This window comes from Nelusetta ayraudi, unplaced genomic scaffold, assembly GCF_046127955.1.
Source record: "Nelusetta ayraudi isolate G7.1 ecotype Tasmania unplaced genomic scaffold, CSIRO-AGI_Nayr_v1 ptg000001l, whole genome shotgun sequence".
Lineage (NCBI taxonomy): Eukaryota > Metazoa > Chordata > Actinopteri > Tetraodontiformes > Monacanthidae > Nelusetta > Nelusetta ayraudi.
Window position 1 is genome coordinate 1,091,454 of NW_027466051.1, and position 21,491 is coordinate 1,112,944.

General features: G+C 47.4%; 1 protein-coding gene across 1 annotated transcript in view; it reads left to right on the forward strand.

Moving 5' to 3' along the window:
* Nucleotides 1–1,797: 1,797 nt before the first annotated feature.
* The window catches only part of naaladl2 (N-acetylated alpha-linked acidic dipeptidase like 2), a 258,758-nt gene continuing 239,064 nt past the window's right edge, over nt 1,798–21,491 (forward strand). The window contains exon 1 of the mRNA XM_076019958.1: nt 1,798–2,368. The gene's annotated coding sequence lies outside the window, so the exon portion shown is untranslated. The remainder of the gene's footprint in view (nt 2,369–21,491) is intronic.

Consider the following 21,491-nt stretch of genomic DNA (forward strand, 5'->3'; position numbering starts at 1 on the left):
GCGCTGCTCCTGCAGCGATTGTTTCGGCGTCTGGTCCATTTTGTGCGCGAGCAGCGGGCAAAACAGCCAAGAGGACAATGAACAATTATCCAGCGCTGATGGAACGTGATCGAAAACTTTTGCATCAGTGCTTGATATACGCCGCGAATGGCGCGATATTATCATTTAGCGCACGTTACGCTCAACGTCAACCCGTGCGGCAGGTAAAAAAAAAGGTGGTGTTGTCCCGGGTTTACAGATTCCACCGCAAGCCGATCGGCCACCAAATGCCGATTAGCGGCGGGACATCACCACGTTTTTTGGCCAGTGGAATAGGGGCTACTTGGTGAGACGACCATGTTGACCTCGGAAAACATTCTGAGCGTTTCATTCGGACAGCTGATTATTCCGGTGACCCTGGTTTTCCGCTCCTGTCAGCGCAAATATTCTTTTTTCCCACGGCAAAAAACACATCAACAAAGTGTGTGTGTGTGTGTGTGTGTCCTTGGCTTGGGAGGATATTGATGAGTTGCAAATGAAAGGGCCTATTAGGGGCCGGCGTATCGATCGGCCGAGGGGGCCTGATGACAGTATCAATGTGGTGGCTGTGAAGAGGCTTAAGATTGAGGGCGGGATGATGATGATGATGATGATCATCATCATCATCATCATCATTTTTTTTTAAATTCTGCTCCCTGGGTCGATCACGCCATTCGTTTTATTTTCTCCGCCTTTTATTATGTGTCACCTGATGCTGCTGTGTGGTCGAAGGCAGCCAATTGATGTTGTAAATACGGCGGCGAGAGCGCCCCCCAGTGGAGGAATCAGTCAGTAAAAATCATTGTTTCAATCATTGTTTCAATCAGTGTTTCAAAAGGTGGTGTCAAGTCCACCTCTCCTTCCCTCCAAAGGACGTGACGACAGCTCAATTCAAGTTTCCAACTCAAACTTTTATTTTGCCTTTACTTGGTTGGTTGTGTTGTTGCAATAGGTTGTAAACCTTTGAAGACAGAAACAAAGTTACACCATCAAACACAGAACCAAAATAATTGACCTTTTTAAATGAATCACTTCAGCCTTTTAAAGCAAATAAAGAATGATCAAATTTTAGTAAAGTTCATTAAGTTTTTATAATACACACAATATCTTGATTCGACCTCATTTGACACAAAATCAGTGAAGTACATGCTGCAGTGCTTCCATTAACCTGTCACACAGCAGTTCACATAAACTTGGCCATATCAAAAAATATTTCAGAACACCAAGAAAGCAAATAAACTTTTCCCTGACCATTACCGTCTTTGCACTGAATCCACGAGTGAACTTGGATCTTCTGGAGTTTGTCTGAATGACTGAGCTTTCCCCGGTCCTGACCTGACCTGACCTGACCTGACCTGACCTGACCGAATCCGCCAGCAAAACCAGGTGCAGTTCTGTCTCTCGAAGTGTTTCTGGCGTCAGAGACTCTCTCTGATGATGAGGTGTGTGTATACAGAAAAACATCATACACACACATCTTATCAAATATAAAATCAATATATATATTTTTTTATTTATTTAGAGCGCAATTTGCCATTCTGACTCCTCAGGTGCCTCATATTTTGGCGTTTTTGCACCTGCATATCGTGTCGTATGCATTTCGTCAAAGTTGCGGCAAAACGCGTCGCAATGCACCGCTGCGCTCCATTCTTTGTGGATCTGACCCATCGTGTGTGTGTGTGTGTGTGTGTGTGTGTGTGTGTGTGAAGAATAAAACTGTTGTGAACTTTTGCATAGAAAAGGAAACCAGTTCTGAGCACACACACACACACACACACACACACGCACACACACACAGTGTGAGTTTCCAGCTCCAGGCAGACAGGTGATCCAAACTCAGCCAGGTTGGATTGTGATCAGGGTGAGAAGGATTGCAGCAGCGGGGACGGGAGGCTATCACCGAAAGTAACCAAGCGCTGTGTGTGTGTGTGTGTGTGTGGGTGTGTGTGTCCTCGCCAGTGTCAGCTGAGGCTTCACGCACTTCATCCCGTCTTCAGCCGCAGGAGAAACTGAAAAAAGTTGTGCAGCAGGAGGAGGAGGAACAGCTGGCCCTTGATCAGCTGGTCGCTGGGACGACCACTGAGGTCTTCACCTGTCTGGAGATCTTCAACCTGCCTCAACCGTCTGGAGGTTTTCAACCTGCTTCTAGAAGTCTTCACCTTGCTTCTGGAGGTCCTCAACTTGCTCCTGGGGGTCTCCAACTTGCTACTGGAGGATTTCAACCTGCTTCAACTGCCTGGAGTCTTCCACCTGTTGCTGGAGGTCTTCAACCTGCATCTGCTTCAACTGTCGGGAGGTCTTCAACCTGCTTCAATCTTCTGGAGGTCTTCAACCTGCTCATCTTCTGAAGGTAAACACCTCGTTCTTAGTTCCCTCAGTCTAGATGCTGTGGATGTCAAGTGTACTGTGAATGTTCTCCAGAGTTGATCCGTGGCTCTAGACATGTGTCTCCTCTTTATTCATAAGCGGTGGGAGGGGCTACAAAGCCGGCGCCACGTGCTGTAAACGTCTGTAAACGATGCCACGCGAGTTTTGACGCGGGGAGCACGAGTGAACACAAAATGGGTCGCTGGTTTCTTTTTCCTTCCGCCTGCTGGAGCGGAGTTGAAGTCTCCATGGTAACCACGGTGCGCCGGGGAGGGTCATGTGACCGCTGCTGCTGTCTCGGGAGGATCCCAACTTAGTAACGTGTATCGACAGAAGCCGGAGGTGAGAGGACCTGCTGCGGTTTAGTCTTACCGTGTTGTGCATGTGTCAGGGGGCGGGAAACATACACACACAAACACACACACACACACACACACGCACTTAAGATATGAGGGGGATGGAGTTGAACAGGTGTTGCAGCTGCAGGCGTCTAGTAAGCTGCACTCTGTGTGCGTGTGCGTGTGTGTGTGTGTGTGTTTATTCAAATGCAACGAATAAAAACTAAAGGCAGTGGCAGAAAAAGAGAAACTCATTATTGCGGTCAAATGGTGTGAGATGATGTAGGAAGAGGAATTTCATCACCGGCTGAAAAAAAGCGAATTTTTAAAAAACGGAAAATCATTTTCATTTTTTGGAGAAACGTCACGTTAGAAAATACTGAGAGAAGTTATGGAGGTAGTCTGTATCTCTCTGTGGTCCAAACTGATCAGAGAACTGGGGCGTGTGTTGTGTTCAATGTCGATGTGTTGTCGGTGTGTGAGGAGAGTAACTTTGGTCTTTGACCTCGCTGAGCCTTTAGCTCGAGGGCTGGAGCAAGAGCAAATGGATTATTGGAGTATTTTGGTGGCCCAACTCATACTGTAGGGGGAAAAATATATCATGGAATATGGAGAAAATGTGCTTTAAAGTAGTCATGGAAGACAAAACATAGTTATAATTTTATTTTATTTTGAAAAGGTCTCCCACGCTAAACAGATTACATATGTTTTAACACTGATGGCAAAAGGTATTTCAAAATACATCCGTTTAAGTTTAGCTGTTAAACCAATGGGGGGGCGCCATTGCTACTGTGTAAGGCGGACGTGACGTCACGGCAATGGTGGCCAAACTTGCCAACCCAACGATCTTTACTGGAAATAACAAAACCCCCTCGGTCAACAGTTCTACAAGAATTTGTAGTCATTCGTACAAGACAATTAAACATTTCTGCTCGTATTATTTCACGCAAGTCTGCCATTGGGCCAGCAGCCGCTTCTGAGTTAGCTTGCTGTGAGGGGCAGTCTGTCGTCCGCGAGTTGTAGGAAGAGAGGGACAAGCATCGAAGCAGAATCTCGCTCTTTATTGCTGCTCGCCAACGTCGGAGAACAGGTGGTCTTGTCATTGACAAACAGTGGAAGTTAGCGGGTGTCTTCATGTCCTTTAAGTTATAAAACGTCAGTGAGTCGTGTAAAACACACCTCCATTTTTCATTTTTGTCTTAGCTCCTTTTTCCTGCCATTTTGAATCGATCTTTAGTTATTTCCAGTTAACATCGCTGGGATGACAAGTTCAGCCACCATTGCCGTGACGTCACGTCCGGCCACACACTAGCAATGGCGCCTCCCGTTGGTTTAACAGCTAAACTTAAACGGTCGTATTTTGAAATACCTATTTGCCATCAGTGTTAAAACATATGTAATCTGTTTAGCGTGGGAGACCGTTTTAAAATCATGATAACTATGTTTGTGTTTCATGTCCACTTTCAAGTCAATTGAAAATAAACAAGAGCAAAGTTACAACAAAATATGTCTTTGAAGCCCCACGGTATTTACTGAAACAACTCTTAAAACAGTGAAAGATTGATGAAATACAGCTATTTTATGACTTACTTTTTATTCACATAATGTCTTCAAGTTTGGTGGGCCGGATTAAAAAGCTTAACAGGCTGCATATGGCCCTCGGGCAGTGGTTTGCCCATGCCTGTCTTAGGTAGACACCTTGAGTGAATGAATGAAACTGAATTCCCCCCGTGACCCTGAATTGGAATAAGCGGGTATAGAAGATGGATGGATGGATGGATGGATGGAAGGATTCAGTTTCCTTCTCGGACTGTAAACTTTGAATCAGGTCGTCGGTGAAAAAGCTCCAGAACTGCTTGTGAAGTGTGAATTAAGGACGGCAGCAGTCGCTACGCCGCCGCACTTAACTTTCACTTAACTTAACTTTCTCCTGTTGTATTGTGTAACACATTCATTGTGTGAGCATCACTTACATCCCCCGCTGCTGTTATTCTGCATTGAATATCACATCATCAAACAACGACAAAGACCCTCGACAGATGATGCTCGCTGTGTTTCTCTCCTTTATTTTTCCCCCCATTCCACTCGTGAAATACTTTAACAATGCCATTTTATGTTTGAAAACTGAAAAATACAAATACTGCTGTACCCTTTGTTTGTGCGACATTGCTGCTGTTTTTGTTCACCTGCTAAGCCCTGATCCTCCCTCCGCCCTCTCCGTCCCTGTCTTAATAACATCTGACATTCTCTACCTGCGAGCGGACAGGACGGCGTATCACCTGTCGCCCCGGTTGCTTCTTTTATCCTCCTGCAACTCGATCTGATGTGTCTCTCAAACGACAAAAGGCAAGTCGTGGAGAGAAAGAACGGGGCCGGAGACGAACGGAGGGAAGGGAGGGAGGCGTGGTATCGCACTCCGGCCCCGACTTTTCTTTTCTTTTTTTTTCTTATCTTTTCTCCGTGCAGGGGGGAAAAGAAAAAGAGGAAGGAAAAAAAAAAACTTCCCTCCTCTTTTATTATCATCACGGCATGATAAGGGAGCGGCCGCGATGACTCGTCTCGGTACAAAGGCGAGCTGATAGCTGTTGTGCGTGTGTGTGTGTGTGTGTGTGTGTGTGTGACTGGAGCCAAGTCTTAAATCAGCAGGGAATATCTTCTTCTTATTCTTCCCCCGTGACGCTATGCTTTTAGTCTTTGAGGTCTTGTGTGTTGTAGCTGAATGTCCACACGAGGCAGCAGAGCGCCGTGAACTTTCAGCACGTCAGAAAATGAAACCAGACTAAACGATAACGTCTTCAGAGAGTTTTAGCTTCTATTTGTTTGTCGCCAGATGTTGAGTTTGTTCAGATCTTGCGCTGCTACTCGGTGACCACTAGGTGGGATCAGGAGACCCCCAGTTGGTTGGCTAGCAGTGGAACAGTGGTGGTGGTGGTGGTTGTGGTGGTCTATTCACTGCTGTCTCAGTTGGAAGTCCTTTGGCAGCAGACCACGCGCACACCTCGCATCTTACCTGCATGTCTTTGGTCTGTGGGCGGAGCCTTGAGTCGCTGGAGAGACTCCACCCACCACGGCACCGGGCGGGAATTGAACCCAGCGCCTTTCCTGCTTCACCGCCGCAGTGTCCAGAGTCGCGGCAAGTTTTACAACAGTTTGAATGCAAAGAAAATCAGTTTAGAAAAAAAAAGTGAGATTTGACAAATGCAAAATTCCCCCCCCCCCCCCCCCAACCCCCCACCCTCCCGGAGCTCCACTGTATTGCCGCTTTGGGTGGTGTGAGGTTTTTGGCTGCAGGTAAAAAAATGAGCGCTGAAATGGCGAGTGCTCGGTACAACACGACTCTCGGTGACCTTTAGTTAATGGAGCGGCGGCGGCGAGCAGCAGCACTTCAGGCCCGAGAACTGCACGGTGGCGTGCGAGGAAGAATGTCAGGACGGCGGCGGCGGCGGTGTTGCAGGGAGGAAGCAATCGTGTGTGTGAGTCGTCGCTGCCTCCGGCTGGCTTTTTGTTCGTTTCCTGTCAGTAAGGCTCAATTGGATTGGCCAAATATCTACAGTATACATGTAGCACACGGATGAGCGCGAAATTTATCGCAGTTTTTACGATATGTCTATCGCACATGTTGATATCGTGGTAACAATAAATTTACAATATATTGTGCAGCCCTGATTCAAATTAAGATTTAATTGAGAATTAATTCCCCAGACCGGTCTGAGTCCACCAGATGTTGAGTCCCTCCCAAATAACTACAATAACATCTATAATAGAGTTTTGCTCTCACCTCCACCAGGGGGCACCCTAATAATAATAATAATAGTAATAATAATAATAATAATAAACTTTTATTTGTACAGCGCTAAATCACAACCAAAGGCGTCTCAAAGCGCTTTATACAATCAGAGAGAACCAACCGGGCCCCCGGAGCAAGCAAGATGCGACAGTGGCTGGGAAAAACTCCCCTGTGGGAAGAAACCTAGGGCAGAACCAGACTCCAGAGGGCCATCATCTGCCTATGAGTAGTTGGGGTGAAGTAGAAAGATAGAGGAGAGACAGAGAAAGAGAGAAAGGAGCAGAGTGAGCCAGGGTGGCAGACAGGACAGAGTGAAAAACAGCCCAACCGCATAGGTCGCATATGCCGAGAAACGCCTCTTGGCTGTTGGCTTTTTTTCACCTGGTGGAGGGCGCAGCCATTGAATCTAAGTGTGTGTGTGTGTGTGTGTCTGTGTGTTTAGCTGTGAGAGTTCAAACGGTGACGGTGGAATGGAGGCAGTAGCTGCGTTCACGGTGGAGGCGGGGCAAGGGCGATACTCACGACCAATGAACCTTCGGGAATTAAAAGTTGGTGTCGTTGGTTGTTGTGCAAAGTCATCGTTGGCAGTGAGAGATGAACGCAGCAGCAGCAGCACAAGATGGGAGATCATGTGACTGGGCCACTCGGCGGATATATAAAAAGAATTTGATTTGATCCCAAAAGATCAAAACGTTTTTTGAAAAAAGTATTTTTGGCTTCGCCCCCTGGTGGCGGAAGTCAAGGTTCCAGACGGGGAGTTGGATCCCGTCACAGCAGGTGAGTCGGTCTGGAGCCACGGCGCTGTTCAGACGCTGTCAGGAGACAAAGAAGAAAGAAGAAGAGTGGGGAATTTAAAAAAAAACAATAAAATGTGATAGTTTTCACATCATTGTGGCACTCAGAAGTTCAGTGGGTCAACTTTTCAAAAATGCTGGTGTCAAAATCGTCTCCTTTGTTCTGCGAAGGAAAATCAAACCTGGCTTTGAGTCCCAAGACTCAGAAAGTCAATCTTCTTCTTCTTCTTCTTCTTCTTAACTTATGTTTTGCTGCGACTCAACAAGTTTCTGCTGCTGCTGCTGATCTCTCGGACGTCTTCTTCACAACGGTGTCTTTTCTTTTCGACGGGATCTTTTCAAAAGGAAACCTTCCTGGATCCAGACTGGCCCCGACTGTTCTCTTTCCATCCTGACTTCTACACCCCTTTTTCCATCCAAATGTATCCTGCAGTTCTCTTGGATCCTGCTGTGGATTTCTTGCAGAATATTTTATCAGTGTTGATAAAAGAAAAAAAAAAAAAAATTCAGAGATTCATTTCATGTTTTTTATTTTTTCTGGAAGTTTCAATAAGACTTTAGAAGCAGATTCACTTTCCTACAGAGGAAGTCGGAGACTGTGACAGTTCATCTCATTTTTTAAAATCTCGAATCACGAAAATGTGTGGGCGTGCCGACCCAACCCGAACCTGCCATGCAAAGTGCTGCCTTGTGTCCCAACAATCATTTCCTCTCCAGCACAGTTTGACACGTCCATTCGCGATCCACTACAGAAAAGGGGCGTTTTCCTTCCTGCACACTCTTCACTTAAAAGTTGATTTTCCCAGAAGACTGAGCACCAATCACACAAGGTGATGGAATCCTGGTTAGGATTCATTATCCTGTTGTGTCATGATGTCGTTGAAAATGTCAGGCTCTTTGACACCCACACACACACACACACACACACACACACACACACACACACACACACACACACACACCTCTTGTAATTCACATATGTGGGTGTCTAAAGCAGAAGCAGCAGTGATTCCTTACCAGCAGCAGGCGCAGCAGCAGCAGCAGTGACTCCTCAGTAGCAGCAGCAGCAGCAGCAGTGATTCCTTACCAGGAGCAGCAGCAGCAGCAGCAGCAGCAGGACCAGCACTCGTGACTCCTCAGTAGCAGCAGCAGCAGCAGTGATTCCTTACCAGCAGCAGGCGCAGCAGCAGCAGCAGTGACTCCTCAGTAGCAGCAGCAGCAGCAGCAGTGATTCCTTACCAGGAGCAGCAGCAGCAGCAGCAGCAGCAGGACCAGCACTCGTGACTCCTCAGTAGCAGCAGCAGCAGCAGTGATTCCTTACCAGCAGCAGCAGGAGCAGCACCAGTGACTCCTCAGTAGCAGCAGCAGCAGCAGTGATTCCTCAGCAGCAGCAGGAGCAGCAGCAGTGACTCCTCAGTAGCAGCAGCAGCAGCAGCAGTGATTCCTCAGTAGCAGCAGCAGCAGCACCAGTGACTCCTCAGTAGCAGCAGCAGCAGCAGTGATTCCTTACCACCAGCAGCAGCAGTAGCAGCAGCAGCAGCACCAGTGACTCCTCAGTTGCAGCAGCAGCAGCAGTGATTCCTTACCACCAGCAGCAGTAGGAGCAGCACCAGTGACTCCTCAGTAGCAGCAGCAGCAGAAGTGATTCCTTACCAGCAGCAGCAGGAGCAGCAGCAGTGACTCCTCAGTAGCAGCAGCAGCAGAAGTGATTCCTTACCAGCAGCAGCAGGAGCAGCACCAGTGACTCCTCAGTAGCAGCAGCAGCAGCAGCAGTGATTCCTTACCAGCAGCAGCAGGAGCAGCACCAGTGACTCCTCAGTAGCAGCAGCAGCAGCAGCAGTGATTCCTTACCAGTAGCAGCAGCAGCAGCAGCAGTGACTCCTCAGTAGCAGCAGCAGCAGTGATTCCTCAGTAGCAGCAGGAGCAGCAGCAGTGACTCCTCAGTAGCAGCAGCAGCAGCAGAAGTGATTCCTTACCAGCAGGAGCAGGAGCAGCACCAGTGACTCCTCAGTAGCAGCAGCAGCAGCAGTAGTGATTCCTCAGCAGCAGCAGGAGCAGCACCAGTGACTCCTCAGTAGCAGCAGCAGCAGCAGCAGCAGTGATTCCTTACCACCAGCAGCAGCAGGAGCAGCACCAGTGACTCCCCAGTAGCAGCAGCAGGAGCAGTGATTCCTTACCAGCAGCAGCAGGAGCAGCAGCAGTGACTCCTCAGTAGCAGCAGCAGCAGTAGTGATTCCTCAGCAGCAGCAGGAGCAGCACCAGTGACTCCCCAGTAGCAGCAGCAGGAGCAGTGATTCCTTACCAGCAGCAGCAGGAGCAGCAGCAGTGACTCCTCAGTAGCACCAGCAGCAGTAGTGATTCCTCAGCAGCAGCAGGAGCAGCACCAGTGACTCCTCAGTCGCAGCAGGAGCAGCAGCAGTGATTCCTTACCAGCAGCAGCAGGAGCAGCACCAGTGACTCCTCAGTAGCAGCAGCAGCAGCAGCAGTGATTCCTTACCAGCAGCAGCAGCAGCAGCAGCAGTGACTCCTCAGTCGCAGCAGCAGCAGCAGCAGTAGTGATTCCTCAGCAGCAGCAGCAGCAGCACCAGTGACTCCTCAGTAGCAGCAGCAGCAGCAGCAGTGATTCCTTACCACCAGCAGCAGGAGCAGCACCAATGACTCCTCAGTCGCAGCAGCAGCAGCAGTAGTGATTCCTCAGCAGCAGCAGCAGATGTGGGCGGAGTGGCTTCACCTTCACGGCTGCCCAGCGACGTGTGAACATTTTATCCTCAGCAACGTGACAGGAAATAGTGCGGCAGATTGAGTCTGGGTTAGTTCAAACAAGGGAGCGTGTCGGCGCTCGACACACACACACACACACACACACACACACACACACACACACATACACACACACGCCCAGAAATGACTCCTGCCTGCTCTGCCTGCTCTTGGTTCCTGGGATAAATGGCTGACGGTCCCGACGATTCCACTGGTTTCCTGCCCAGTGTTGCTTCCACGCTTCAGCGTGTGTGCGTGTGTGCACGCACGCGCGCACATTTGTGTAAAGCACTTGAAGGGAGGGCCGCCTCGATTATGTTGTCGTCGTCGTCGTAGTAGAGGAAGCGTGACAACGTTAAGAACAACACCCGGTGGTCACCAGGTGGCGCTGTAACGGGGCGGAAACTGTGGCCAGTACCTGCCCAGCTGCCTCACGCGCACACACACACACACACACACACACACACAGTCAGTCAGTGACAACACTGTGAGTAATTGTTAAAAGCAGACAGGGGGCGCTGTGACTCTCAGCCCTTCTTCCTCCTCTTCTTCCTCTCCTCCTCTTCCTCTCCTCCTTTTCCTCATCTTCCTCCTCCTCTTCATAATCAATACTGCATTACTCCTCCTCCTCTTACTCCTTTTCCCTCCTCTTCTTTCCACTTTCTTCTCTTGTTCCTCCTCCTGCTCTTCTTCTTCTTCCCCCCTCACCCTCTCCCTCCCCTTTCCCCCCTCCCTCCACCTCCTCCTTCCCCACCTCCTTTTCCTCCTCCACCTCCTCTTCTTCCTCCTCCTCTTTCAGGCAAAATCACTGTGTTGAAAAATGTCATAAATAGAGAATCTGTTGAATTTACCGGTTTTATTTTCATTTTTTAACTTGTCCATTTACAGGGAATGAACCCTACATAAAATCTCTCAGCTGCCTGCCTATTGGTTCCCCCGCTGTCTCTCTGGGTTGTGTTGTCCAGTCCACAGTAGTTGTGTAGGATTGTGTAGTGACAGTCAGGAGGCTGCAAAATTAAATTGGAAGCTTTTAAAAGTTTGATTTCGCCGCCGCCACCCGGAGCTCCCGCCTCCTGTCTCTTTATCTCATCGGCCTGATTCGAGTTGTTAGCGCACAATTATGTTAGTGCAGGTCTAATGACATCAGTGTGTTCCGCACGCTGATGTGATTTCAGGCGCTAACTGTATGCTAACTGCATGCTAAACGCTAATGTGCGATGCGGACGTGTGTCTTTTCATTTATGTATCAATGAATGAATTTATTTCCTCCCCTGCTGCTCTGCTCTTCACCTCTTTTTAATCTTTCACCTTGTCTCTCTGGAGAACAACTCTCTCTCTCTCTCTCTCTCCCTCCCTCTCTCTCTCTCCATCTCTCTGTCTCTCTCTGTCTTTCTACCTCTGCGTCTGTCACCGTTGAGGCTTCTTGCTCTTTTTTCTCTCCTCCTCCTCCTCCTCCTCCTCCTGTTGGCCGGTTTTTCTCCTGCCGCTGCAGCCAAGAGTTCAGCACCTCTGACGGCGGATTTATTGGACTGGTAGTGAACTCAGCACGGCCTGCTTTTATACCTGCAGCTCGCTGTGTGTGCGTGTGTGTGTCTGTGTGATCAGCGGCTTCGCCCACAGCGCCGGGGTCAAAGGTGAGCGGTTGGCGGGAGCCTCGGGCTAAACACTGACTCAGAGCGACTCTGGCTGCTGGTGGATTAAAACAGAGGGAAAAGGGGGCGGAGCCACTTTCACCTTATACCCCACCTTCCCCCGTTGCTGCTGTGCGGTGGATTTATCCCACCAGCTCAACTGTCCGTTCAGGCAATGATTTTCAGTGGTTCAGACATGGGCAAGTTTTGTGGGAAGTTACACTGTAAATCCAAAAGATAAAAAAAATAATAATATGTATATATATACATATATATATATATATACATATTATATACACTGTATAAAATCAACCCCCCCCCAAAAAAACCTCTAACTGAAAACATTTCACTGATTCAACTGGTGTTGAGTTTGAAATGTGTCTGCAGAAATGGGCGGAGATGACACATGAGCGCAAATCATGTAAACACATTGACGGACACACACACCACACACACCACACACACCACAGCCTTTTGTCAGAGCGGCTGAGACGCCGGCTGTTTGTCGTTCACAAATTATTGATGGCGGTAAACACAAAGTGGAGGGAAAACACACATCTCTCATGCTGATGAAACTTTCACGAGCTGTCAGCCGGTTCAAACCGCTGCTTTGTTGGCGGGCGTGACGGCGGCGTGACAACGGGAGACGCACCTTCCCTTCGCCCGCCCCCACCCCCTCTCCTCCACTATTGTCACCCAGCAGGGGGAGGAATGAGGGAGGGATGAGGCGGAGAGCAGGGACAAGGTGACAACAGTCTCTCTGGATCTCTTATTTTAGGAAAACATTTCTTCTTCTTCTTGTCGTCCTTGTTCTTCTTGTTCTTCTTGTTCTTCTTTTTCTTGTTGCTGTTGTTGTTCTTCTTCTTCTTCTTCCTATTTCTCTTCCTCTTCTCCTTCTCCTGTGCTCTATAAATGGAAGCGTCAGCGTTGACGGATGGAATCGAGAGCAACGCTCTCTTTCAGACCAGACATGCAGAAAATCTGACTTATGAGCTGTTGACTGCAGCGGTGTGTGAATGTGTGTGTGTGTGCGTGAATGTGCGTGGGGAGGAGGAGGGAGTGCTCGGTGGCGTGCTCGCACATGTTGATCCGCTGGCCGCCAGGTGATCAGCGGGAGGCTCTGGATGACGCCAGCTGTGTCGCTCACTCGCTCGTCATCAGGAGGCTTTAATGAGGCCTGTAAACAGGATTTAATGGGGGTGGTGGAGACGGACGGCAGTGCACCCCCTGCTGGAGTGCAGACCAGACCGTGTGGAAAATCAGCCGTCATTGCTGGAGGAAATCTTTTCTTTTCTTTGTTTTTTTCCATTTAGATATTGTTTTTGTAGTATTGGTTGGATATGTTCACGGTGTAGTTTATTTCTTTCTGTTCTTCGTGAATTTCTCCTCTAGATCAATAAAATGTTTATCTGATCTAATCTATTTCAAACATGCGTGTTGGTTACATTCTACACGTTCAAACAGGAGGAGAAGCAGAGCTTACTCGATTCTATCCCTCCTCCTTTTCACAGCAGTCACTAATACATTTGTTAACTTCATGTATTTATTTAGTATATTGTACTTCCTGTATTTGTACCCCTGCATTGTTGAAATAATAACAGTTTATTTACTGTAACTTTCTTAACGTTAAAGAACGTTAACGTAAAGATGCAGGCTGCAGGATTCTGTATCCAGTGATGTAACTTTTTGTTTTTATGTAAAGAAAGTTTCATTGAATTAGCTTTTGATTTAAACCTTGAAGTTAAAGTGCTCCAGCATCTCTATCCAGCTCCTCCTCCGCCTCCTCCTCCTCCCCGGCTCAATGCCACCCGTTCATCTCACATTCATTCGCACTCTCGCTCAAATTGGAAATTTGAAAGCCGGTGGTGAAAATCGCCAGAAGTCTTTTCTTTTTGTTTGTTGTAAACAAAAGGTGCACACAGCCAATACAGTACATGCGTGTGCTCAGGTGATGTCTTATTCTGGCAGACATCAGAGGACGTTCTCCTACTTCCCCCATTCCCCCGTCCTTCTCCTCCTCCTCCTCCTTCAGCTCCTCTTCCACTTCCCAATCTCCCCCTCCTCCTGCTTCCCCCTTCACTATCATCCCCTTTTCCCATGCCCCCCTTCTCCTCCTCCTCTTAACTCCCCCTTCCTCCTCTGCCTCCTCCTTCTCACCTCCTCTCTCTCGTGAACCTTCCGCCAATTTCTAAAAAGAAAAACTCTCTGGCTGGGCATTTTTAGGAGGAGAGTGAGGTGGGGTAGGAAGAAAACTTTTTTTGGAACCTCAGCGTTGAATTAGCACACGCTAACTAGCTCCGCGGCACAGCGCTGGTCAGCAAAGGTCGCTGATCGGAATGCAGATTGAGTTCACGGTGCCGCGAAGTACGCATGAAATATAAATCTCCCAGTTGTCGTTGGTCCGTTGCCGCTAAGGAGCCGATGCATTTTTTATTGCCTGCTTGAAAATGTAAAGCCAGGCTTACGGAATCACGTGTGGTGTTGGAGGAGGAGGATGGGGATGAATAACGGTACGTATGGAACAGAGGTCGTTAGAAGCGATGGTGTAATTAAAAGTGTTAGCTTAATTTGGCTCAGAGGGAAACATTACAGAGAGACGGGGAGGACTTCATTCAGAATCGTTTAATCATTTCATGAATAAAGTAGCCGTACAGCAGTCAGGCATGTATTAACATATCTTTTTTTTTTTTAATGTAAGTGATTTTGAAGCCGCTTTGTCGTTTGAAGCCCTCGCGCTTCGTCATTTATAAAGCGACTCGGAAGCGGCTCCCGCGCCGAAGTTACTCAGGAAAAAAAAGTGAAGACGTCTTATTTTTTTCAGGATGAAAACCTTCAAGCGACATTTCTTCTTGTTTTCAACCCTGAAATGCTTAAATGGTTCTAGTTGAACCACGGCCAGCAGAGCATCGAAGCTAGTCTAGGTCAAGTCAGAGCCAGTCTCTTTAGCACTGGCTAGCCTCACGGTCGCTTCTGCCCGCTGGCACCACCGCAACCATGCTAGCCACCTCGGACAGCAGCTGTGCACAGACCTTCTTCTTATTCTTCTTCTTAACGGTGCGTTATGTGCGGTGACAGAGGGGGAATTATTTATTAGTGACGTGCTTATGTAAAAGTTTTATTCATTTAGTTATTTATTTATTTAGGTATTTATTTTCACTGACAAATGTGATTAAGAGCTGCAATTAAATGTTATTTTTCAAATCTTCTTCTTCTTCTCCTTCCATTGTCAAGAGAAACTTTCTGCTCTTTCTGCTTTTTGTCATGGCTTTGAAAGGCAACTGGCTGCTGAGTGTTGCAGCCGTCAACTGGAAGTGTTTGCTTCCTTCTTCTTGGTGGGATGAACCAATGAGTTAAGTTAAGCCCATCCATCCATCCATTCATCCAGGTGGTGGCACAGAGCCCAGCAGCCACTCTGCTCTCTCCTGTAGATCTTTATTTAAGAGTGGTAGCAGTAGATGTTTCTTCTGTGATCTCTTGTGGATCTTTGACAGGTCGTTCGCTGTTTCCCCTCGTCTCACTGGACCGAGCCGCCGTCTGATTTCATCACCTCGGCTTCTAAAACCTCTCTCTCCCTCAAAACGACAGCGACATTTCAGCAGAGGATCATCCGTCGCGAAAAAAGACAAACTGTTGTCGACCGACTCTGCCTTTATGTTTTTGCCAAATACACGAAGGGATTTTTAAGCGTCGGTCCTCTCACTCTCTCACCCTCTCGCTTGCTCGGCCTAAATCCCCCCTCCTTTTTTTACTCTCTCTCTTTCTTTTTGTTCCATTCTCCTCCAACCTCCATTTCTCTGGGCAGCTCTGCGCCTCATCTCCATCCCCTCCTCGCTCCCGAGGACCCGGCCGGGGATTCTTCGGGCGTCGTTAATAATTCAGCCTGCAGGATGGATTTTTTTTTTTTTTTTTTTTTGCTCTTCATTTGTGGCAGGAAATTCCTTGCGTCACTGAACAATGCACTCACGCCCAGGTCTCCAATGTGTCTTCACAGACAGAAATAGAAATGGAGAGACAACGCTCCTCTCTTTCTCACTCTCTCTCTCTCTGTCTTTCCTCACTCACTTGAGAGTGCGGAGGAGGAAATGGACGAGCGAGACGCTGGCAGTGATTTCATGTTACTTTATTTTTTTGCACGCGCCTAAAAGTGCAGCCCTCCAAGAAGAAGGAGAAGAAGAAGAGGACGAGCGCGACGATAATGGCGAGCACGTGATCTACAAGGAGGCCTTTTTTTCTTCTTCTTTAATGGTGCACCCAGAGATGGAGAAAACACAGACACACACACTAGGCATTTTTAGAAACATCCGTGTTCTCTCTTTCTCTCTCTCTCTCTCTCTCTCCCTCTCTCCCTCTCCCTCTCCCTCTCTCGCCATCTTAAAAGTGGCTCTGATGTATCGTCGACTCACTGTCGCTCCATTTCCTCCTCGCCGCCGTCCCCGGCCTTTTCCATTTTCTCCTTGGCTGACACATTTTCTCACGGCGACACATTAGTATCCATCAGGTTTGAGGGGCGATCGAGGTTAGTCGGTGGGGAGGTGGGCACGAGGGGGGGAAAAGGGCACTGACGTCGGGTGTCGTACATTACGGCCGCCAAACTCATTTCCTGCCCGACTTCAACAATGTGGGCGCCCTCTGAGAGGTGACACTATGAGAGGAAGACATCATGAGCTCCCCCGTCCCCCTGACACCCTGTGTGTGTGTGAGAGAGAGAGTGTGCAGCGCATGTGCGTGTGTGTGTGTGCCGAACACGGCCGGACAGGAACTGTGGGAGATCTGCGCGTCCTCCAGCGTGACATTCAGTGTCGGTCCGTCGTGCTGCGTGATGGATTATGGCGGTGGCGGCAGCGAGCCAGTTGAGCCCAGTTTAGCACACGATGCGGCCACTTCCTCCTCCGACGACGACGATAACGACGACCAAGGTAGCGGTGATGGCGATGACAGCGTCGAAGGCGGTAGTGGCGTGACGATTGAACTCACGACTGTAAAGTTTCCTGGTTGTTTTTTTTTGGTCATCTCATCCAGGCTCACAAAAAAAGACACAAAAAAAAAAAAGACAAAATGTTTCAGTGTCGGATGTCTTTCTGAAAGGCTGATCAGGAGGAAGAGAAAGACTAAACTGGTATAATATGGAGGAAGAGGAAATTGGTCAAATTTGGTGGTAGAGGAAACTGTTCTAATCTGGAGGAAGAGGAAACTGGTCAAATTTGGTGGTAGAAGAAGAAGAAGGGTAAACTGGTCAAATCTGGAGGAAGAGGAAGAGGAAACTGGCCAAATCTAGAGGAAGAGGAAACTGGTCAACTTTGGTGGTAGAGGAAGAGGAAACTAGTCAAATCTGGAGGAAGAAGAAACTGGACAAATGTGGAGAAGGAGGAAGAGGAAACTGGACTAATCTGGACGAAGACTAAACTGGTATAATCTGGAGGAAGAGGACACAGGTCAAATTTGAAGATAGAGGAAGAAGAAGAGTAAACTAGTCAAATCTGGAAGAAGAGGAAGAGGAAACTGGCCAAATCTGGAGGAAGAGGAAGAGGAAAATGGTCAAATCTAGAGGAAGAAGAAACTGGACAAATGTGGAGAAGGAGGAAGAGGAAACTGGGTGTTCTGCTGCAATCTGTTCTTGTCACTGGTTGTAATGTTGATTTCTGGCTCTCTGTCAAATAATCTGGACTGAGAGCCGATGGCGGTGTTGTTGTTGTTCTCGTTCTTCGTCTTCTTCCTGCTTCCTGAGCCGAGTGGAGGATAAATCAGTCAACTGACTCCCAGTTGAAGGTCTCTGATAACAACAGGAAGCAGCCAAGCAAGCTCCAAGAGGAAGACGGAAACCACCGCTCAATATCTTCTGCAGTTCTGAGTTTTGTTTTCTGATTCTCCACAATTTTAAAAATCTGTCCTTTTTTTTGTTTGTTTGTTTTTATTTCAGTTACTTCCAAACTTACTGAGCTGCTCTTTGTTTTCCTCAACGTCGCAGCCCCTCCCCCTCCCCTTTTCTTATTCTCTTATTTTCACCTCATTAATTCAAACCTGGAAGATCTGTGTCTTTGTGCCGCCGTCCTCCCGTCATCCTCCCAGTGTGACTGACAGGCGGGACCTCATACCTCCCCCAGCGAGTGGAGGGGAGGGGGCGGAAGGGTGTGAGGCCGGTGGGTGGCGGCCACCAGTCAGGTGGTCTTATCTCCCCCAAACACCTGTAGCTGAGTCCAGGTGCTGCTGCCGCTGCTGCCCCTGCTGCATTAATAAAAAGGTGACAAGACCTCACAGGAAGCTGAGAGGAACCTCTCAGTCTGAGACATTTGACCCACTTTTTTATTTATTTATTTTTTCATATTTAGTACCAGCGATTAATTTGGCGAAATAATTACGTTTTCTGGACAATGGTGTAGATCAAGAGTCCTAAACTGCACCGTCAGAGAAACTCACAACAGCAAAAACAGATTGAGTGGGATGAAACGTTGGACCGAAACAAAATGAAACACCTTACATGGGTTTAATTTCATTTATTCATTCATTTATTTATTTATTTTTACATATATCGATGAGGAACTTTACAGACAAACTAAATTAAAAAGCATTTTTAAGGCATACAGTCTCCTCGCGATATGACATGAAATGCAAGAAAACTGAAGTCCGAGGATCCCGGTTGGTGGAGAACGCTCCCTTTTTCTTTCTGATGAAAATACCACTAAGTGAAATATTTGTGGGAGGATCCCCTGGATCCTCCTGGTCGCTTATTCACCTGAGTTGATGGTGACATTTCACACTTGGTGACGTTCTCAGCTGCTCGAACTAATCTGGGCTTTTGCACCTTGAAACTCTGCTGTGTGTGTGTGTGTGTGTGTGTGTGTGTGTGTGTGTGTGTGTGTGTGTGAAAGACAGAGCGAGACAGAGAGAGATTTTGGAGGATTAAAAAAAAGTTAAACCTGAATATTAAACATAAAACACAAGTGATTGCCCAGCCATCCTCACTCCACCCCCACAAAATATCACCACATCATGTGCACCGCTGAGGAAAATATCTTGAATAATTCTCAAAAACTGGGACGATTAAACATCCGTACAAGAAAAAAACAAAACAAAAAAACAGACTATTTCACATCAAGTTTATTTTCTGTCATATCCAAGGAACAGAGAAGCTGTTTCACTGGAAAAAAAATCCCCCCCCCAAAGAAAAATAAATAAAATAAATAAATAAATGAATAAATAAATAAAAATCCTTAGGGGTAGATCCACAAAGCGTTGCGCGGCTTTTGCGCCAGAAAATCCGTGTAAACAGCGCCTAAAACGGTGATTCCGATCCACAGAGGGGACGCAAAATGCGCCGAGGCGCAGGTAGCGGCAGGGTTGCGGCAGACGCATTTGAATGTATTTAAATGAGTCATCACGCGCGAAATGACACCCCCCCTTCTATGCAAATATGCCTCATTCAAACAGCGGCAGATCCAGGAAGAGTTTGCGCTCGTGTCCGCGCGCACTTTGACAGACGCAAACACCGCAAACCAAAACCAGGCGCAGCTTCTGTCTGTCAGAGTGTTTCTGGCTTCTGAGTGAAACTTTCCTCTCTGAAAAGCCTGAAATATATATATGGCTCCCCAAATCTTATATATAGATAGGCATAGACTAGAGTATATATGCCAATATTTTAGATCGGCTATGAAAAATACAAACGGTACTCAGGTATTGGTGACTAACGCGTCTTGCGTCTTGACTTGCTTTCCATTATGGAAGCAGTCTTGGTAAGACGGAGGAGGCATCGCAATGCCAGGCGCGCACAGGAGCGCGTTTATCCTCGCAGAGTTTCACTGTCAAACACACGCACTCACCAACAACCTTTGGCGCAAACTGCTCTCAGGTTGCCAGACCGCAACATTCGCACCTGTTTCAGGTGCCGCAAGTGTGGGCGTGTTTGCGCCTGCATGTCATTAGCGCGAAAACCTTTGTGGATCCCCGCATCTGTAGGCGCAGATTGCGGCCGCAATCTCGCTGCAAAACGCGCCGCATTTTACCGCTGCGTGCCCTTCTTTGAGGATCTACCCTTAGTCGTCCATTCCGCATGGGAATCAACACACACACACACACACACACACACACACACCCCTTTCAATTATAATTCACTTCCTTTCGTCGGCACAGCTTTAAAACTGAAGCCTCTTCTCGGAGCAGATGCCCTTGTAAACTTTAAGCTAAAATCATTACAAGTCGACTTGACAGCGGCGCTGCAGAGGCACAAATCTATTAGTGGTAATTCAAGTCGTCACTCATCTGTATCTGGAGGCCACAGGGGGTGGAAGAAAAAAAAGGTTTTATATTTATATATTTTTTACACACAGTCAACGCTGCAGTTTAGCAGATTTTATGTCAACAGAGCCAGAGTCACTCTTTTTATTCCTCTCTAAAAGTAGCCCTTGGTTCGTTTTAACATTGTCACACATTGGAACTTATTAGTCGCATTTTAATTAGATATCAGTCATTTGAAAGTGTTTTCCACCGTGGTGGGACTTGATGGGAGACTTCAGCTTCAGGAATCAGTGAAGTCCCTTCAAAATTGACGGAAAAAAAATGGCACCGGATGGGTGGATTTGTATCTTTGCAATTTGTTGCAACAGCATGTGGCCCCCAATTTGAATCATTCAACCCAATATTGTTCTGCGCGCACTTTGTGTCGCCCTCGACCATGTTTGCTTGTGTAGCGCGCACTCCAGTGCTGACACACCAAGCTTGTTTTTTTGCATGAGATGAGAAGATGTTGTTGGAGGAGGTGGTGGAGGAGCCAGTTGGACCAGGAGTTTGAGGACTGTTAGATGACATGCCCTGCACAGTAGAGTGCCCCCTACAGGTTCTTGGACGATTCTTCTTTGGCTATGAGTCATACCAAATCTTTTTTTTATTTTTTTTTTATTCCCGGCTCAAGCAACTGAACCGTTTTCACAGCACATCACTCTTTATTCTTTATTTGTTTGGTTTAGTTTTGCTTGGATCAAAATGTTCTTCACGCGTTTGTGTCTGATCGCCTCACTGGAGGAGGATTTTAGCATTTAGCCGCGTACGCGAGAGTCCAGGCTGCCTCCACACATCCACCCAGGGAGCTCGCTCACACTTTAACACACCTAATTAATATGTAGATTTTTATTAGCCGTGGCTGGCTTCAGAGTGAGGCCGTTGTAATGGGGCTTCACTCACTCACTCACTCACTCACTCATGGCTGTGTTAAACACGCTTGGATGCATCAAAGTGCGACGGGATTGGCTGCCGTGATGAATACTTGCTATGCAGAGCAAAGCAAAAAGGGAAATTTGTTGAAGTCTGTGGTCTTAGTTTCTCTCAAACTTGTTCAGTCTTACCTCACAGTTTTAAGATTTACGAATTACATTTACAACTACATGCAATACCAAGATTGACCACCGGGAAGTAATGAAAAAAAAAAACTTGACACACCAAATGAGTGCACTAATATCTGGATTTGTTTCTTGTGCAGAAAAATAAAATGACTCCCGACAATTTAACCAATTTATGTTGACGACTAAAAATCGTTGGGCATACAGTAAACAAACAAAACAAACAAACAAACAAACAAAAAAGGTCGGAACAAGCGCGCTAACAGCTTTTCTCCCCGCTGGGCCTCCACTCGGCTCTGACGGCTCCATTTCAATGCAGTTCGAGTTGCAGGGGAGAAAATGAGAGAGAAGCCAATCAACCGTTTACTTTGTGGCCAATGTCACAAAAGGACAAAGTTTTTTCCCTTGCAGAGAAAGAGAAGGACCAACCTTTGTCTCTTTTTTTGGAGTGTTGTTCTGATGAGATGGGG